Genomic DNA, 21,456 nt, shown 5'->3' with positions numbered 1-21,456 from the left:
GACAAATAAATAAACATTAAAAAATAAAAGATACGGCTGATGAGATGTAGACAGGAGCCTTGGTATAGACATCCTCAGATGCAGCGACAGGTTTAAACTGTTGAGGTGAGGAGAGGGAACCTGGAAAAGACAGAACTGCAGATCTTCCCGGGCTCAACTTGGGAAAGTCAGGAACTGGAGAACACCATGTATTTTAGCTTCTTTAATTTGAACAAAAGCAAATAATCTGCTCAATAGGCTGTAGTCGTGTTTATTTGTTAAACAGACCCAGTAGGACTGGCATTTGGCAGCACGTTATCAGGAGTGAGTTAGTCTGAAAGATTCCTTCTGTATTTAAAGCCATAAGACTCTCTCTTAAAATACTTGATAATTTGGGTTTAGTGTTAATTTCTCTCAATTAGGTCTAATTAGTGTTTCTTCACTGTGCCATATGTAATGTTTGCTTAGCCTGGCAAGGTGATAAATTGCTTTGGTTTAGTATTTTGTCTCAAGGCTATTTGCAAAGGAAAAAAGAGAAAAAAAGCCACCCCAACAAGTATCCTTCCAAGGAATTAAGGCTCCATAATAAGCATAACAACATCTTAACAAACCATTAAACAGGGATGTGTGAGCATAGGTGTGACTCACAACATCACTTGTTTTTAATAGATATTGCTGGCTTATAGTTTGTGGTTTTAATATAAAATATATACTTAGAAATTAGCTATTTACTTTAACAAATAAATATGCCTATCATATGACGTCATTTATGATTATCCATCAGAACATCATGGGCAGGGATGAGGATGAAGGCATGCCTAAATGGTGTAGAAGCGAATGAAACACATTTGCTCTCTTACTGGGCTTTCGAATCAACTGAGGCACTCATGTAGTTCAAGTAGACCTCCTGTTGTACTTTAGGAGGGCAGATTAGATGCTGAAGGAATATGGAGAGGCTGGTGTTAGGGCACAAGGGCTTGAGCTGGAAGGTGAAAGGTGGCTAGGGTCTGAGAAAATCTTGGAGATACCAGATTTGAATGGGTCTTGAAGAATAGATGAGGTTGGTACTCTGACGGTGGTTGACAAATAGTTTGGATTTTACGTTCTACCTTTTTCTTACTTACTTGTAATTTTCTACAACCTTCCTTTGGAAAATAAGTAGGCTTATATGCATGGTATGAAATTTGGAAGACAATAAAAAGAATCAGGACAAAATAACACAGAGATAGACCAAGTCATCCTTGGTGGAGAATGGTTCCAACTGCTCCTACACACTAAGATCCATGGCTGCTCAAGCTCCTAACAAAAAAGGGCAGCATTTATGCAGATCCTGTGCACACCAGCCAGATATCTTTAGATCACTGACAATCCCTAATTTAAATGTGATGCAAATAGATATTCTGCCATATTGTTTGTGGGAAAATGATAAGAAACAAAGTCTCTGTATGCTCAGTACAGATACTACATAGTAAAATTAACTACATAAAGGACAAATAGTCATGAGGCAAACATGCTTAACCTGGAGACTGAAAGTCTGTGAAGTGACATGAGACACTGGAGGTGTGTCTTCGTGCCACTTTATCCCGCTGCATTCAGCATAGCTAGAGCTCAGCCCAGAGAAAATTCAAGTTTTCTTTCCGGGAACAGTCTGGAATATTCATATTTCAAAACTTTTCAACCCAAGTTGTTGGATCCTTAGAGGTGGGACCTGTGAAGAGAGATGACAAACATTTATATTATTCAACCATCCCAAATACACAGAGAATGTAAAAGCAAAATATTCACACAATACGTCTATGCATTAGTATCCTGCTCTCATTGAACATTTTTATGTTCTGCTGTAGGAATTGAGTGAAGTCCTGGGTGAATGTATATTGTTGACATGGCACAGACAGGTCAAGGTCCCCAATGTCTCAACCCCATGGGGATGACAAAGCATTCCCAGGGTGAGGCTAAGTGGGATAGCAAAGCCTTTCTCAAGTCTTAGTAGAAATATTAACTGTGTGTACAAAAAAAGTTCATCATTGATTTCTCTCCCTGAATGTTTAATGTCTGAAAACTGCTACAGTATAGAGACTGGACCTATTGATATGAGCTAAACTTGCTCCCTTGTGCAGTTGTATATAATAAATACTGAGCTTCTGGATGCTGTGGCCTTTTCTATCCTAGAGCCCAGATAACTTGATCCCAGTTTTTATAAGTGGGTCTGACATTTCTTCAGTGTCTATCATTTCTTCATTCATTTATTACCCCTAGTCAAGGTTCTGGGACACAAGCTGCAGAAGGTCATGGCATTCTTCCTTTCTACTGTTTAAATATCATCACAGTTAATAACCTAGACAAAAGTTACATGCATCAGAGATTTCTTTGCAAGTCTTTGAAAATGAAAGGCTTTTGATTCAAGGGGTATGAGAACATTTTAAGATGACCAGTTAGCTTTCCAGAGACATTGTAGTCACCTAAATCCTTGAAGTGTTTTAAAGAGAGCACATCCTTTATGAAAGTTGCTGTGAGAGCCAATGTTTGAATTCATAGACTGGATGTGAGAAGTCACAGCTTTGTCTATGTATTGTGATAATTCTAGAAATCAGGGATTAAAAGTTCAGATAGACAAGGAAAGGAAGACATGGTGGGATTACTGTAGGGAGGGACTCACGTTACAAGAGCATTGTGTAACTTGAGGATGGGGGGGGCAAGATTCATCTAGAAGCTGTGTTTATGGGGTAGCATGCTTACCTCAGAGTGTACATAACATTATGATGTTTTCTAATGATTTATGTATCCACATTTTCTATGAGACTTTCACTTCTTTATTAGCTAAGATAACAATCATTAGATTTTTTTTGTTTATTATTTGTGTATGTTATGGACTGGGAGTGCCTGGTCATGGTTTGGAGAGAAGTTAAAAGCACTCCAGCTCCCAGAGTGCTGTGACTGTGATTACATATCTGTGGTCTGTGGAGATACTGGGGTGACCAGTGGGAGAACCCAGACATGGCAGAAGAGCACATACTTATGAGCAGGTAAGCAGCAAGAGTGTAAAGTGAAGAAAGGGAGAACAGATGGCCCTTTAGCTGTGATTTACTTTAGGAAGTGGGCTTGCAGGAGGCTGTGCATCTATCTAAATGGAATGAAAGAACTGAGTCTTCAAAGGAGAGTGTGTGTACAGGTTCAATGCCCTAATAACTTTGGTCTGAAAACTGAGTATTCAGATGCCAGGAAAGACAAGAAGAGGCGATAACAATAGAAGATGAATGTAAGAAAATGATGGAAGATAGAATTATCAGAGGCATGTTCCATCTGGGTGTGAAACTCCCATTTTTTTTTAAGAAACTGAATCCTTTCTTCCCATTCCTTAGTGCACAGCTTGTACATGAGCAAGCACTAACCTCAAGTTCATAAGAAGGGTGTTGGAAGATTTGGGGTGCCGGCAGTTTTGTTAGACTCAGAGATCGACAGAATCTCTATTCAGTGATCTTATACTCTGGGAGCCTGAGAGCATCATAGCAAAAGAGCTTGAAGAGATGTTAAGAAAGTAAACTTAGCAGAAGTCCAGAAGCAATGGGGACAGGTGCAAAGTTCCAAGCAAAACAGTCTTTACAGCAGCTATTAATGTAAGAAGGTTACTTTATACCCCAAATGCTACTTGGGACTTGAATTCCTGCTTATACCCATTATTCGAAGTGTCTCTGCTCTCTATAGTTCTCTAGCAGAGATTGCTGAGTGTAAACTTCAGAATTTACTGAGCTGAAGGAGATGCCATAGCTTTGGAGTTTGAGTTAGAAGGTGTGGGTTCAAGAAGGCTTCCTTTTCCTTCTTCCTTGCTCTTCCTCCTTCTCTAGGATATTAATTAAGTACTTCAAAAATTAATTAATTTTACACAGTCTTGGCCATGTAATCCTGGTTGGCCTTGAACTCATAAACCTCCTGCCTCAGCCTCTCATGTGCTGAGACTATAGCGATTAATCACCACACCAAAATTTTTAGTTATACTTTTTAATTAAATATCTTTGAGACGGGGTTTCACCATGTAGGCCACACCAGCCTTGAACTCATGATGATCCTGAATCGGCATCCTGTGTGTTGGTATTAAAGGCATTCAGTAGCATGCAAGGCCGGGGATATTTATTTTTGATGTGTGCATATGGACACATGAGTGCATGCGTGCGCGTGTGTGTGTGTGTGTGTGTGTGTGTGTGTGTGTGTGCTTGTACATGTGTGCCTGTGCATATGCACATAAAGGAATCATCATCTTTATATTTAAATACTTGTAAAGCCATTCATGGTGGAGAAAATGGCAGTTTTTATCAATATTCCTTTAGGACTTTTTAGTTACTATGGAGAAACTTTGCCAAAATATTTCATAAACAGAAAGGAACCATCTAGCTAACAATGAACTTCAAGATCAGACAAACATTAGTCAGGACTCCTGACACGAGTGGTCTAATCACTGGGTTTGAAGGACATTTGGGCTGTAATGGGCACAGTGACAGAGCAGTGTTTAAGCTTCCAGTACAGAGTCAGATGGGCTTTGTTTGTCATCAGCAAAAGCCTTGTCTAATGGAGCTAAAATGCCATTGGAAAGTATCATTTTGTAGAAATTGGAAATGGGATGAAAAAAATGGTATTAAGCAAGAGTAGTCTATCATGCACATTAAAATGTATGAATGTTAAATATATTTATATAGCAGTAACTGAGTTTGAATTACTACTTAATCAAACTATTGTGGCCAGCAAAAAGCAATAAAAAGTAAATTGCTTGATGATACCTAATGAGACATGCTTATGAATCACCTAGACCTCAATTCATAACTATCAAGATATTACAATAATCAATTACTGTTTATAGTCTTTATCGTATTCTGGGAGAGTTTTTCTATTGCTTGTCAAATTTTTTAAATGTTCTAGAATTATTCTGCCATTTGTTTGAATCCAGAGTCTTCTTGGCAGTGGAATGAATTCTTATACGGACAGCAGTGCTCTAGTTATTTTAAGGTAAACCAGTGAGTAACTTGAGTTGAAATGTCAGCAGAAAACTACAGCTTGATGTTATTCACTCCCGATTGTCCAGGTTGGCTGTGGGTAAGTTGAGGTGTGCGATCATTTTAGGTTACACCATTAGTGTTCAACTCACTACATACCGAGGGGTTGATAGAGACACAAATAAAGATAGCATATTCTAAATGGAGGCCAATGTATATGGAATTCCCCTGGACGTCCACAGACAAGTGTTTTTGATTTGAGTAGTGAATATTGTCACCCCTTAGCTTTGCTATGGGCTTAAAGATTCATGGATTGCCTGATGTCCCTAGATGTCCAAATATAACTGAAGTAGTATTTTTATCACGGACAGACAATGCCTCTTTAGAGATCTTCACTTGAGCTTAACATTTGGACTTCCTGACATTAAGCATCACGAGTTTTTTACTTTTTTCCGTGATGTGCCAATTCCACGAGAATTTTGTATGCATGTCACTTTCAGAAACTACTAGTTTTCTGGCATATTAGATAACAGAAATACAAACTCCCTATGCCATTTCATTAGCAGCAAGCCAAAAATGAAGCAGGCTGTGCCCCTTCCAGTTCTACATTAGAGTGTTTTTCACCAAATTTCCAGGTGGGGACAATAGAGATACTGTTTAAAGTGTGTGCAGCCTGTGCTTGAAGACATGTAGCTGATGCATTCTCATCATTCCAGATAAAATAGGTTATAATTTTAGAGAACAGCGGAGGACTACAGGGCAGAAGAAAGGAAGACAGCTTGCCTCATCTCTTTCTTCAATGTTATAGCCTGTGGCTAGCAGCTCAAGAGGTGCCATGCTTTATTATCATGTAAAGCAGGGGGAAGTGAAGATTCCCAAGTAGGAAAAACAAAACACAACAACAACAACAACAACAACAAAAACCAACTCAGCAACTACCCAGATGACTGAAGCCATTAAAAGTGATTAAAAAAATGTATTTGTCAAAGCTTGTAGGATGCAATTAAAGAACAAGTTAGAAAGGGACTGGAAAGATGATCTTAACTGTGGTTAAGATTGCATGCTGCTCTCCTAGAGGACCCCACTTTGAGAATAACATCCATACTGAGTGGCTCACAGCCATTTGTAACTCCAGCACTAATGGGTCTGATATCTTCTTTTGGCCTTCAAGGTCACCTGCATACATGTGACATATATGGACACTTAGACACACAGACATATACATAAATAAAAAAAACTTAAAAGTAGAACAGATTAGAAAATGGTGGATAATCTCAAATGCTCAAGGTAACAAGAAAGGATGAAAACAATGATCTAAATAGATATTTAGAAAGAAGCACAAAAAAACCCTAAATGATTGAACCTAACACATATAAAATAAAGCAGTAAAGATAAACAGATGTTAATGAAGTATATAAAACAAAGATTATTAGGGCTATCAACATACTCAAAGGTTATTGTTTTCAAAAGCTTAATAACATTGATATTACTATGTATCTGTCAAAAGTGAATGGGGAAAATACCCATAAACTAATATAAGATTGAAATTAAAGGACATTAGTGCCTCTACCAAACTTCCAGCTACTGTGAATACAAAGCAATACACGAGATGATAACACTATTGAAACTTTAAATAGCACAAGAATGTGGTCTGCTTTGTAGTTAAAATTTTAATTCACAATGAAAAACCTTTTCATGAAGAAAATATCAGAAAAATTGGCTTCATTCATAAACTATATAGATGTTAAAGGAAAACATGACTACAGTATTTCACAAATCTTTCACAGGACAGAAATATTTTAGATCTACTCTAACTTATTTGATGAGAAAAGCAATGTTGTTTAAGGCAGTTAGCCAGCATGTAACATGACATTAAAGGAAAATAGAATAACAGGCTAATTTTATCTATGCTAAAATCTATGCATACGTTACAATAGACTAGCAGGCAAAATTTAGTATTATACAAAGGGTAACATATAACAATTAAGTTGCATTTTTTTCTCATAATACAAGTTTGGTTTAATGTTCATAAATTAAGCAGACATCTGGTGGTCAGCCTCTGAGGTGCCATGCTGCTGGTTGCCCTATGAGGTCAGGACACTTGCCAAAATTTTATCCTCAATACCACAGGTCACCCTTTGAAGAAAGGCAGTGCATGGACCTTCAGATCCCAACACAAATTGCCTTCAAAGGTCAGCTTGTGTGGTTAGACATTGGCTTCCACCACATGTCACCCTGTGAGGTTGAGGAAGTGCACTGTGACTTTAGACCATACTGCTAGTCACCTTTTAAGATGAGGAAGTACATAGAAACTTCAGTGTTTACCTTCTAAGGTCAGGGGGCAGGCTGAGCCTAGTTCTCATCCCTTTTGTAGCTATTCTTTATTTTTTTCTTTTCTTTTAATTTTTTTTTGAGACAGGGTTTCTCTGTAGCTTTGGAGTCTCTGCCTCCTGAGTGCTGGGATTAAAAGCATGTATCATCCTGATACCCAAGTCAGATAAATATGCAACACACATACAAAATCATAGACCAGGGTCACAGATAAACATTGAGACACAAACATAAAAATTCTCAATAAAATATTTAAAAACCAAATGCATGAATGTGTCAAAAATAATGTGTAATGGCAAAGTTACCTTCATTCCAGAGATGCAGGGATGGTTCAACGTAACTGAGTTAGTAAATGTATTTCGTCACATAAATAAACTCAAGGACAAAAAAATTTTCACATGATGATCTTAGTCCACACAGAAACAAGTTTTGACAAAAATCCAATACTACTTTAAAGCCCTAGGGAGACTAAGGATGGAGGGGGCCTATCTCAACATAACGAAAGATGTATATGACAAACATATAGCCAATATAATGTAAATAGTGAAAAAAAATGTTTCTCAACTTTCCTAATGCTACAATCCTTTAGTACAGTTCTTCATGTTGTGCTAACTCCCAACCATAAAATTATTTCCTTGCTACTTCATAACTATAATTTTGCTACTGTTATGAATTATAGTGTAGATACCTGATATATGACCCAAAGGGGCCGCAATCTACAGATTGAGAACCATTGGCTTAGAGCATCCCCAGGATGGTCAGAACAAGACTCAGATGTCCCCTTTCTCCATCTTTTCAAAGCAGTGCTTGTAATGTTAGAGCAAGAAGATAAAAAGGGGAAAATAAAAAGGATACAGATAAGAAAGGAGGAAGTCAAAGCATCCCTATATGTATGTGATATAATTCTGTAAATTAAATCCCCCTCCCTAACTCCACTGGAAAACTCCTAAAGCCTATAGAAGTCCCAGATATAAATCTAGATAGTAACTGCTACTTAAATGTTGAGAAATATGCCCAAAACACACACCTAAACAGGACATCCTCTTTAATAAGTGGTGCAGGGAAAAATGGCTGTCAACTGTAGGAGAGCAGAACTAGATCCACATCTCTTCCTCTGTACAAAAATAATTGCCAACTGCATCAAAGACCCTAACAACATAACTGGAACTCAGAAGCTGCATCATGAAAATCTCAGGAGTACCTGTCAAGGTATAGGAATAGGTAAAGCTTTTCTAAATAGGATCCTGAGCATTTAAGGGAGAGTGCCAAATGGAAAATGGGATTACAAAAGTTAAAAAGATTTTGTGTAGCAAAGGAAACTGTAAGAGCTTCCAGAATGAAAGAAACTCTTTGCTAACTGTATATCTGACACAGGATTAGTATCTAGAAAACTTTTTTTTATATAAAAATATCTCACTGAAATCAAAGAAAGAAACAACCCAGGGCTGGCAAGGTGGCTCAGTGGTTAAGAGCACTGGCTGCTATTACAGGGGACCCAGGTTTGATTCCCAGCACCCACACAGTGACTGACGACTATCTGTAGCTCCAGTTCCAGGGATCCAACACCTTTCTGGCCTCTGCTGTCATTGCACACACATGATGTAGAGACATACAAAGAGACAAAATACCCACATACATAAAAAATTAAAACAACAAATTTAAAATTGTTAAAAAAAATAAAATAAACAGCCCAATTAAAAATGACCTATGCCAGCAGTCTTTTGTGGGGGTATCTTTGTGGATTTCTGTGGGCCTCTTTAGCACTTTGTTTCTTCCTTTTCTCATGTGGTCTTCATTTACCATGGTCTCCTATTCCTTGTTCTCTCTCTCTCTGTTCTTGATCCAGGTGGGATCTCCCGCTCTCTTTCCCTCGACCCTCACCGTTCATTGCTCCCACTCATGTCCAGGCTGTTCATGTAGATCTCATCCATTTCTCCGTCACTGGGTGATCCCCGTGTCTTTCTTGGGGTCCTGTTTTCCAGGTAGCCTCACTGGTGATGTGAGTAGTAGTCCAGTCATCCTTGTTCCACATCTAGTATCCTCCTATGAGTGAGTACATACCGTATTTGTCTTTCTGAGTCTGGGTTACCTCACTCAGGATGATTTTTTCTAGATCCATCCATTTGCCTACAAACCTCATGATGTCATTGTTTTTCTCTGCTGAGTAGTATTCCATTGTGTATATGTGCCACAATTAATTTATCCATTCTTCAGTTGAAGGGCATCTAGGTTGTTTCCAGGTTTTGGCTATTACAAACAATGCTGATATAAACATAGCTGAGCAAAGACTGCTGGCAATGGGCGAGAGACAGCCGGGACTGACCTACTCTGGTGATGGGATGGCCAAACACCCTAATAGTTGGGCCAGAAACCCCATCCAAGGACTGAGGAATCTGGATGCAGACATCCACAGCTAGGCCCCCGGGTGGAACGCTGGGAGTCTAATTAGCGAGAAAGAGGAGGGTTTATATGAGCGAGAATTGTTGAAACCAAGGTTGGATAAAGCACAGGGACAAATAGCCAAAGGAATGGAAACACATGAACTATGAACCAAAGGCTGAGGGGCCCCCAACTGGATCAGGCCCTCTGAATAGGTGAGACAGTTGATTGGCTTGATCTGTTTGGGAGGCATCTAGGCAGTGGTACCAGGTCCTGGGCTCGCTGCATGAGATAGCTATTTGAAACCTGGGACTTATACAGGGACGCTTGGCTCAGTCTGGGAGGAGGGGACTGGACCTGCCTGGACTGAGTCTATCAGGTCGATCTCAGTCCTTGGGGGTGGCCTTGATCTGGAGGTGGTAGGAATGGGGGTGGGTGGGCTGGGGGGAAGGGGAGGGGGGCAGGAAGGGGGAGAACAAAGGAATCCATGGCTGTTATGTAGAACTGAATAGTATTGTAAAATGAAATAAAATAAAAATAAAAATAAAAATAAAAATGACCTATGGAGCTGAATAAAGAGTTCTCAAAAGAAAACTTACAAATGGCTAGAAAGTATTTTACAAATTATTCTATATCCTTGGCCACCATGGAAATGCAAGTTTTAATGATGTTGAGATTCTGTGTCATCTAAGTTAGAAAGGCTTTTATCAAAAACAAACTATGGTTGCTGGTAAGGATGTGGGCAAAGGGGAACCCTTATTCTCTGTTGGTGGAAATGCACAGTGGTACAGCCTGTGGAAATCAGTGTGGAAGTTTCTCAGAAATCTGGAAAAGATCAGCCTTTGGCCCACCTGTTCAATTTCTAGGCACAGACAAAGGACTACATTCTACAACAGAGATACTAGTACATCTGCAGATTCACATTCATTGCAGCTGTATTCACAATAGTAAAGAAACAGAGCAAGACTAGATGTCCATCAAGTGAGGAGTAGATGATGAATATACATATATACAATATAATTGTATTCAGAGCAAGAGAAAATGAAATTATAAAATTTTTAAGAAATTGAATGAAATAGAGTAAAACTTATACTGAGTAAGGTAACCATGCCCAGATAGACAAATGCCACATTTTTCTCCCATTTGAGGCTACTAACATTGAATTCTCAGACTATTGTGTTTAACTTGGAATGCCTATATTGAGAAGGGAGCGAGAAAGGAGCCATTAGAAGCTGGAAAGGAGCTAAAGGTGGTCTATTGGGAGAGGCCTTAGCAGAGAGGAAGTAGCAGAATACATGAGACATAAAACAGTGGGGAGGAACACTGAGCGTGGAGAGATTTAGTTGGGAATAGATGTTGGGGTATAGGGAAAGTAGAGATTGTCGGGATGGCTTAAAAACAAAAGACTACGGTTGTATGGGAAAACCCTATGGAAACCTATTGTTTTCTAGGTTTATTAAAAATGTAATTACAATGTTTGAATAGAGACACCCTGCAGGGTGGATAATGCCCTTCCCAGGAGCCAAAGTTATTAAAGAATCATCCCAGCATTAGCTGTGGAATACTACTTATGAGTTGTTGGTTAGGGAGGCCCCTGACACTCCCAACACTACAGGCCGTTGGAGCTGTCCTTCATTGCCCACCAGTTCCAGATTGTGTGAACCTGACACTCCGGTGCCAGAGCATAGCCCATCAAAGAGATTTTACCTCACAAAGTTCCCACCCCCTCCCAGCAGGGCCACCCAGTAAGCCAGACTTTTACCATACAGGCCTCTGGAGATTACTCACAACCCGTTTCAGAACGGATACACTGTCATACTCTTGAGTATGAGGAAGAGATGCACATGGAGTCACTTAATCTCATGTGTGACCCTTGGCAGGGAGACATCATTTTGGGGGCCCCCACTTATTTCATAACTTTGTATGGAGGCTATTTAGAAGTTCCACAGAATCTTCTGGTTCATGTCTTGACAATGCCAGGCCTGAAATATATAGGTCAGCTTCCTGTCAGTTTGATTTGTACAGAAACCAGGGCACATGGGGAACCAGTTCCGCCTCTCAGTGCTCACATATTTCCTGCTGCTGTGACTCCTCTGTTATCCAAGCTGATTTATTCAAGTACCGAGGCGATAATATTCTTGAATTGGTACAAATATTGAATTAAAAGAATCAATCAAATGTATTCATGGGGAAACTTGAGTTAGAACAAGCAATTGATGGAGCTTTCAAGGTCTCTGTGGTATTAGACGTTGCATATACATATTTCATGGGGAAGAAGTATTACAAAGCTTAGAATGCATTTGGTGAGGAGGGAACATTTTCCTAACACACTTTCCCAAAGCTCTTTTGTTTAAGGGGCTACAAAATCCCGGGCTTTCCTGTGCAGACTAGGAACAGAGAAATCACACTAAAACCAGCCCCGATGACTGTGTTGCCACTTATACCTAGGGCACATTTTTTTTTTAACCATAGCCTAATTAGATAGCAGGTTTCTTTAATAGGCTCTATCAAATTTTATTTTGTACACACATCTTTAAATAATTGCCTTTTTACCACAGCATTGGAGAAACACAAGTTTGGAATCCCCCAGATAGCTCCTGTCTTACAGTCTTGTCTCAGATACTGACTCTGGCTTAATATTTTTCTTCCTTATTTTAAGAAGAAAGGGCATTGGTAATGGTTAGTGCTGTACAGACATGCAGGGGGAGGGTGACCTAATAGTGTTTATTCACATGTATGTACATGCTTTTCTCTGTTTTAATCTTTTTGCTTTTTCTCTTTGTAGATTCTCAGAGCAGTCTGATCAAAGCTTCCTCTTGCTCACCAAGTTGATATTTCATATTTCTTCTTTTTGGTCAATGATTTTCTTTTTTTATTTTAAATATTTTTTATTTTATAACTAATTTAATTTTACATATCAGCCATGGATTCCCCTGTCCTCCCTCCTCCCACTCCCCAGCCCCCCCCCCCCCCCCAATTCGCCTTGCATTCCTACTTCCTCGAGGGCAAGGTCTCCCCCAGGGAGTCAGCCCAGCCTGGTAGATTCAGTTGAGGCAGGTCCAGTCCCCTCCTTTCTACACCAAGGCTGAGCAAAGTGTCTCAGCATAGGCCCTAGGTTCCAGAATGCCAGCTCATGCACCAAGGACAGGTCCTGGTTCCACTGCCTGGGGGCTTCCTAAACAGTTCAAGCTAATCAACTGTCTCACTTATCCAGAGGACCTGGTCCAGTTCCACGGGGGCTCCTCAGCTATTGGTTCACAGTTCATGTGTTTCCACTAGTTTGGCTATTTGTCCCTGTGCTTTTTCCAATGGTGGTCTCAACATCTCTTGCTAATATAATTCCTCCTCTATCTCGCCAATTGGGCTCTTGAAACTCCACCTGGGCCTTGGTTGTGGATCTCTGCATCTGCTTCCATCAGTCACTGGATGAAAGTTCTATCATGACAGTTAGGGTGTTCAGCCATCAGATCTCTAGAGTAGGTCAGCTCAGGCATGCTCTCGACCATTGCCAGTAGTCTATAGTGGAGATATCTTTGTGGATTTCTGGGGACCCCTCTAGCACTCTGCTTCTTCCTATTCCCCTGGGGTCTTCATTTATCATGGTATCTCTTTCCTTGTTCTCCCACTCTGTTCCTGATCCAGCTGGGACCTCCCACTCCCCTAAGCTCTCCTTCCTCCAACCCTTGCCCTCCATTACCTCCCATCACCCCCAGTTTGCTCATGTAGATCTCATCCATTTCTCTGCCATTGGGTGATCCCTGTGTCTTTCTTAGGGTCCTCTTTATTGGTACCCTCCCTGAAGTTGTGAGTTGCAGTATGGTTATCCTTTGCTTTACATCTAGTTTTCACTTATGAGTGAGTACATACCATGTTTGTCTTTCTGGGTCTGGGTTACCTCACTCAGCATGATATTTTCTAGTTCCATTCATTTGCCTGCAAACCTCTTGGGCATATACCCAAGGAGTGCTCAATCATACCAAAAGGACACATGCTCAACTATGTTCATAGCATCATTATTTGTAATAGCCAGAACCTGGAAACAACCTAGATGCCTCTCAACTGAAGAATGGATAAATAAAATGTGGTACATATACACAGTGGAGTACTACTCAGCAGAGAAAATCAATGACATCATGAGATTTACAGGAAAATGGTTAATGATTTATATTTCAGTTTTTGAGACTGGATGTGAATCTTGATTTCATCTCTTGAAGATGGAGCTGAAGAGGGGACTATCATTTCTTCAAAGAAATGAGTTTGGTTTTGCAAAATATGCCTCTTGTGTGGAAATCTCAATTCTGCCTATAAACATGCATTGAGCAGCTCATTACATAATCTGTAGTGTTAAGCCTTGTAGGAGCCAGAGGAATACTAGAGAAGATCTTTTTGCTCAAAAATCATGAAAGATGTGTGAATACACATAACACTAAAATATAAGGCATTATATACAGGAGAACACAGAAGACAGAGATTAACAGGGTCATTAGCACAAAGAAAGGAAAATACCTGGCAAGGCAAGGTTTAATAGTTGAACTAAGACTTGGAAAAGACACTCCAGTGGAAATGGTATGGCTGGACAAAAGAAAGAGAAAATATGAACTTCAAGTATGGTGGGAGGACACACAACCATCCTACAAAATGACTTAAGTCATTTTCTGTCATAGAATTTCAAGGAAATGTCACTTTACATACTGGATCAACACATTTAAGGTGAGACTTGACTGATACACAGTTTTCAGGAGCATTGAGAACACAAAACAAGTTAAAAGCATCATCTATTAGATATGCTCTACAACTACCACTCCATCTCCCAAAATCTGTGGCTTTGCTTTCGATAGTGATTAACCAGCTTAGCTAGTGAAGGTACTGCCATGATTCATTCACAGGTCCAACAGTTCATTTCCTTACCCTTCAAACTCAGCTGAAAATTTCCTTCCCTGACAGTGTCTTACCCCCAAAACAAGACCAGGTCTCCCTTCTGCTTCTCAGAGCACCCTGTAATGTTTTGCCTCATAACTTCTCTTGAAGGCATTCTTTATCACTCTCCATCTATCATCTTCCCCCATAGCATGTGTATATTAAACACACAGTATCACTAATTGTACCAGGCATTGGACAATATGATGCATTACATCTCTTAATCTCCTTTAATACCCACCAACTTATATATTACTTTTTCTTTTTATGTGGGTCTGTATCTAGATTGAGAAACCAATGCATAACAAAGTAAACAGGTTGATGGAAGTCACAAAATTGTGAAGTATCAGAGAGAAGACTGAGGCCCAGACATTGTAGTAAAATGTATGCTCTTTAATATTGTACTACCAAACTTGTCATTCATTCCTGTGCATGACCATGGTGCTGTAAAGCAGGGGGTCAACTAGTTAACAAATCACACACGAGTCCCTCTAGGTTTGAGAGTTCAGTGACAGAGACATGTAAGTAAATCAGCAATTGCCAGTTGGATTAGGGAAGGCAATAATAAAAGTAAGTCAAAAAGGGGTTGGAATATTGTTCAGTTGTAGAATACTTGCTCAACATTTGTGAGGATCTGGATTCATTCCCTTGCACTGTTAAAATCATTAAGTCAAAAACTACTATATTATCACCAAATGCAGGTTGTAACCCTGTCAGGGGCATCAGGAATGCATTAAGAGAGAAAAGGAAAAGGAAGGGATACAGATAGAGAGACTTTGAATAGTAGACAGGAAAGACCACAAGGGTAAATTCACTCAAAGGACAGAAAGCAGCTGGAGCAGAGTACAGGATAGCTGGCAAAGGAACACAAGGTGGCAGGGTCAGAGTCTGAGCTCAGAGAACTTTGTCATTTGCATGGAACATCATCACCAGAGCAATAGGAATCTCATAGAAGTCACTGTGGCTAGACATAGAGTGCATCTCTAAGAGTCTAGAGTTAACGCAAAGAGATCATTTGAGCATTTAATCAGGTGAATGAGAGTTGTGGTTGGCTGTCTGAGACAGTGAGTGCAGTAGATGTGGGGAAAATCAAGTGGCTTTTGGAAATATCTTATTAGATATAAGAATAATCGGTAACTGATTTGTGTGGGGTGCTGTAAGGGATGGAGATGACTGAAACATGTTCAAGTTTCTAACTTGGGTGAAGAGATCATAGAAAGTGATACTGAGGGAGTCAGAGAACACAACAGGTAAAATAGAATATAAGAAGGAAGGAGAAGGGTAGTGTGGGATGATATTAGTTTATGTTCTATTGCTGTGATAAACACCATGACCAAAAGCCACTTGAGGGGGGGAGGCTTTATTTCATCTTATAGCTTATAATCATTCTGGAGAAAAGCCAGAAAAGAAACTAAAGGTAGGAACACAGAGATAGGAGCTGAAGCAGAAGTTGTGGAGGAACGCTGCCAGCTATCTTGCTCCTCGTAGCTTGCTCAGTTTGCTTTTTTATTTATAGAACCCAGGACCCTCTGGGTCCACCCAATCAATCATCAGTCAAGAAATCTTCAACAGATTTGCCCACATACTATTTTTATTGAAGTGATTTCTGAGCTGAGGCTCTCTCTTGTGAGATGACTTCAGCTTGTGTCAAGTTTACAAAAACAAACAACAAACAAACAAGCCCCAACCAGCAGAAGCACAGGGACAGGCTGAATTCCGGAAACAAGGAAGTTTGGTAGAGCATTTAAGAAGGTGACTAAGAATGTAGATTCTGGAACTAAAAAGCTGGGGCTCAAATGCTACATCCCATTTGTTTGTTTCTTTGTTTGTTTCTTTCTTTGTTTTTGAGACAAGGTTTCTTTGTGTAGCCCTTGCTGTCCTAGAACTATCTCTGTAGACCAGTCTGATTTTGAACTCATAGAGATGTGCCTGCCTCTGCCTCCCAAGTTCTGGGATTAAAGGTGTGCATTACCACCACTCGGCACTACTTTCTGTATCATGTAAGTCATTTTCCGTGTAACTCCATGATGACTGATGTCAGGGAAACACAGGTCAAACAAAGGATGTTGAGAGTCAGGAGCAAGGAGGTGATGAGCCGATCTGGGAGTTGAGGATGATGAGAGAAGGCATTAATATCATCAAAAGTCCTGTGCATCTCTCAATTTAGAGTTACACAAAGCACGACCACTAAATCACACAAAAATGGTAGCATCCAGGTCAGCCTGACATTTTGCCATGGTCCAACCATCCAACCATGCTGGCCAGACACAAGCCTAGCAGATCATCCAGAATGTCCAGTTCTATGGTTGCCACTGTCACAGCAAGCACTGTTGCTTCCACAGAGGTCACAACAACCAGAAGCCACTAGCTCTTTCTCCAAAGATTTGGTGGTCTTCGAGGGTGGGATTAGATATTGAGGCAGTGGCTCCATTTCCTTAGGGGTGTGCAGTCCTGCCAGGTAGAGAATAAGTGAAACAGACTTCAGCAGATATTCCTTCCATATTGACATGACAGTAAAGAACCGGTCATCCAAGGAAAAGACTCCTCAGGACCCCATGCAAAAGAGCTAAGTGAAAACACTTTGGGCAGTTAAACACTGTAACAGCCAACTGGTGTTCCGAATGAATTATTCAGGAATTCTGACATGTGGACCAGAATGAACCTAGACACCATGGTACTTGGTGAAACAATCCAGGCACAAAGGGCAAGTACAGTGTGAATCCATTTCTATGAGTGTCCCAGAGAAATCTAAGCCATAGTGATGAAGAGCAGAAAGGATGTGGTGGTTTAGGGGAGAAGGGAAGGGGAAGTTACGGTGCGGTGGCCACGGGGTTTCATTTGGGAGTGAAACAAGGCTATGGATTTGGATGTTGGAGGTAGGGGTGCAAAATGCGCATCTATTTTAGAATTACAAAGATGGCAAACTGTATGGTATGTGCATTTTGTTGCAACTAATTTAAATTTCTTCACTTCATAGGGCTTCCAGAGTTATTCGAGGGCAGTGTGATACTCCCTTGAACTAGTGGTTGGAGATTTGGAAAGAGTTCTTTTTCTTTTCTTTTTTTTAAAGGTATGTGTGTATGTATATATGTGTCTGTGTGTCACATGTGTGGAAGCCCACAGAGGTCAGAATGGTGGGTAGGATCACTGGACTGGAATTACTTGCAGTTATGAGCTCCTCAAAGTGGATGCTATAAACAACTCAGGTCCCTTGGAAGAGGATCTAGTGCTCTTAGCCATTAGTCATTTGTCTCACTCCATAAACAGCTCTTTTGAATTGAGCATAATTTCCAACTTTGGAGATCCCTTTACATTCTGAGCTGTGTTTATCCTAGCCTGACCTCTCTGAGATGGGGTAACATTTTATAAAACGTATTTTGAGATTCCAGAGAAGCTTTGACCTCCCATTCTCAATCCTTTTGCTTCAGCCTCCTGAGTAACTGGACTGAGCACTTCAGTGTTGGATCATGGAGCTATTTATTCTTGCGACTCAAGAGTCTCCACTGAACATTTTACAGCCTGGTCCCTTTCTCAGGAGTTTTCAGGATTTCACTCATTGCTCCTGGAACACTCATCATCATCATTAGCCATTTTAAGGCACCAGCTTGTTCAGTCTCTTTGAGGAATCACACACTTCTATTCCCTAACCAGCTATGCAAATACCTTCCCACTGAAATCAGCAGCTAGGAATCCTGTAACCATATAGTACAATGATCCTACATTGAAAATTCATGTTAGACTTTTGCAGAAATAAGTGGAAGAATTTTGTACCATCCAGCATTATATAAAAATATTGTTTGGGGGCATTTATTTGTTTCTGATTTTGATCCATTTTTTAAGATTTATTTATTTATTTATTTATTTATTTATTTATTTTGTGTGTGTGTGTGTGTCCCATGTATATGTGGGTGCCTATGGAAGCCAAAAAAAGATCACCATATCCCTTTCGCTGGAGTTATCCATAGTTGTAAGCAGCCTGATATGGGTACCAGGAACTGAACTCAGGTCCTTTGGAAGAGCAGCAAGTGCTCTTAACCATTGAACCGTATCCCAAGCTCCTTGATTTTATTCTTGATGTTTTGTTTCTCTTTACCCATGTTCCCAGTACCACATGGATCCAGGCAATTGATCACACCAGTCATCACGACTGTCAGGTCCACTGGTTGCATTGGGGCAGACGTTCCCTCAGGCCCACTCTGGTTCAGGATAGTGATGACTCTGGTAATTCTAGAGGCAGAACTGGAGCAGTCCAGGATAGGGTAGATATTGACTAAAGGAGAGGTGGAATAAGTCATCAGGAATGTTTTGCAACCTCCTAAAAGGAGTTGGGAGAGCGGTTTAGTAGTTCCCTTACCTGGTGCTACTTTTTTTATTTCTCCTTATTCTCCAGATTAGACAGCAGTTAATACTGACCAAGTCCAGCCGTGAGAGTGGAGGATGACAGTCCTGTGCCAGAGTGGCACTGGGTGATTAGATAAAGCAAGGACACAAAGGCGCCATTAGACTGTTTATTCCATTTCTTCCTTTGCTAGTCATATCATTTTATAAACAAGTCATATTTTATGAATTTTTTATACATTATTTTTAGATATTGATAAGTAATATTAAATTCAAAAGAAGGATTCAATATAGCTATTTTAGTCTGCAAAGTTTTATTTAGTGAGAATCTTAAAAAAATATCAAGAAAGATGACACCCAATAAAAGGAGTATTAGAGGATTCATGATAAAATAAAGCCAAGAAAGCAAAACAAAACAACCTGATCTCCATTTTGAGGTTTGCCGTCAAATCCAAATCCTCCCTTTTCTCCCATTTTACTTTTTCCTCTGGTGGGGAGGCATTCTATGATTTCTTATTGTCCATTTACTTTTATTTTTAATTTTCCCCTTTAATTTCTATTGCTAGAAATAGCAGAGAGGAAGCTGTAAAGAATCAAAGGGTGGGATTTCATTTAACGCAGATAGACACCTGGGCCTTTGTGCGTTTCCTGAATTAATTTTATTTCTGGTTGAGAACAAAGAACAAAGATGTTTATTCTGGGCTCTCAAGAACTTCAGCAGGAGCACAGGCTCAAGCAGTCTTGGCTTTATACAGTGATGCTTCACCAAGTGGAGGCTGTGGCAAAAATGTCAAGTCACTAAAGGAAGGAGGATTATACCAGCTGATCATAAGGTTTTCAGACTGGTGCTGAAGAAGGCTACATGGCCTGTGTTCTTGGTTGCTGAGAACTGGGCTGAAAGGACCAAGCTGATGCCAAAACAGGCTGCTCAGTTTTCTCTCAGAGATCAGGCCTCAATTTCAATTTCCTGAGACTTGAGCAAGCAGCTTCTGGGAGGGCCATGAATGAAAGACAGTCGTTGGAGTAGCTCCCTTTCTGTACATGCTCTGATTGCTCAAAGTTCAGTCAATTGTTTACTGTCTGGGACTCCTTACCAGCTTAGAACTGTGTGCTTGAGTCAAAGACAGACCTTGGGCTACTGAGCCAGCCCACACAGTCAGTATGTGCTAGGCCAGCCAGCCTCCAAGGCAGCACAAGGACAGAGCCTGGATATTATCCAGGCTTATCCAAAAATGATAACTGTAACCCCCAACCAGTAAATCCAAATGTTACATACCCTTACCCAATCCTGTGACGCCAAGGCTTGTACCACCCTGCTTGCGGTTTTTCCATTTTAAAAACCCCTCACTCCGAGAGCTCAGGGCCCTCCTCCTCCACCCACTGTGTGGGAGTGTTGGAGACGGACCAAGCCCGGGTTTGCTTGTTATCAATGTGTGCTTTGCATTGGCCCTGTGTTGGTCTTACTCAGGGGTCTCGCAACATGGGCACAACAGGGCACTGAACATTCCCTGGCAGGTTTCTTGGGTAGGACGATGGAGTGGAAAAACAAAAGCAAATGATTCATAGAAGGCAGGTATGGAGAAATGACTCCAAGATGTCAGCTTGAAACCTAGGGCATGGCTGAGAGCAGCAGAGTCCAAAGTGTGGGTGCAAATATGTCTGAGACAACCCATTTTGAAAGCTCTACACTGAAATTATCCAAGCCCCACTCAACTAGAGATGAGAACAGAGTCTTCCTATGGGGTCCAGGCTAACCAGGAACTTAGATGTCTACTGGCTCTGGGATTACAGGCATCTAGCAACATGCATAGCTTGATTATAATTTCTTGATATATCCCACACAGGAAGCAGGAAGGACTGGAGGGCTATGAAGGAGAGAAAAGAACAAATGTGTGCTTTTTTGAATGCTGGTAATGTGTGAGTGTTGTGAGAAGAGGCTGATAAGGCTCTTCACAACAACAGTGTTTTGAAGTAGAAGACTTTCTTCTCAGGAACAAAGAGAAGAAGGTTCTGGGCACAGGTGACAGCCCAGGTTTTCTTCCTTAGAGAAAGAAGTACCACATGCCTACCTGGGCTGCCTACCTCTTGCCTTGGGCTGGACCAGCTGCTGGATTCTGTTCACCTTGTGTTAGCAGAGAAGTTTGGAATTCTCTTTGGACTTTTCTTTTGAAATCTAGGTTTCCTAAGAGGGCTGCCACCTGGTCTGGCATTATTCCTGCTGTCTGGTCTTCCCACTCAGCTAGGCAAATGCTTCTCCACAAAGAGTGATCATTTCTCTCCTTCCCTAAAAAGGCTGAAAACGGATGTGAGAATGTGTTTTAAGAGGCTAGCTGACCTCGGGGAAACTCAGATTTGCACAACAGACACAAATGCTCAGTTCTTGTGTATTCTAAATGAAATTTAATTCATGAAAGCACACACACAGAGCAAGAGTGAAACTGTGTGTGAGAGAGAGAGAGAGAGGGGGGGGGGAGAAAGAGAGGGGGAGAGAGAGAGAGAGAGAGAGAGAGAGAGAGAGAGAGAGAGAGAG

The sequence above is a fragment of the Peromyscus maniculatus genome, chromosome 21, assembly GCF_049852395.1.
Source record: "Peromyscus maniculatus bairdii isolate BWxNUB_F1_BW_parent chromosome 21, HU_Pman_BW_mat_3.1, whole genome shotgun sequence".
Classification (NCBI taxonomy): domain Eukaryota; kingdom Metazoa; phylum Chordata; class Mammalia; order Rodentia; family Cricetidae; genus Peromyscus; species Peromyscus maniculatus.
Note: the sequence above shows the minus strand (reverse complement) of the source record.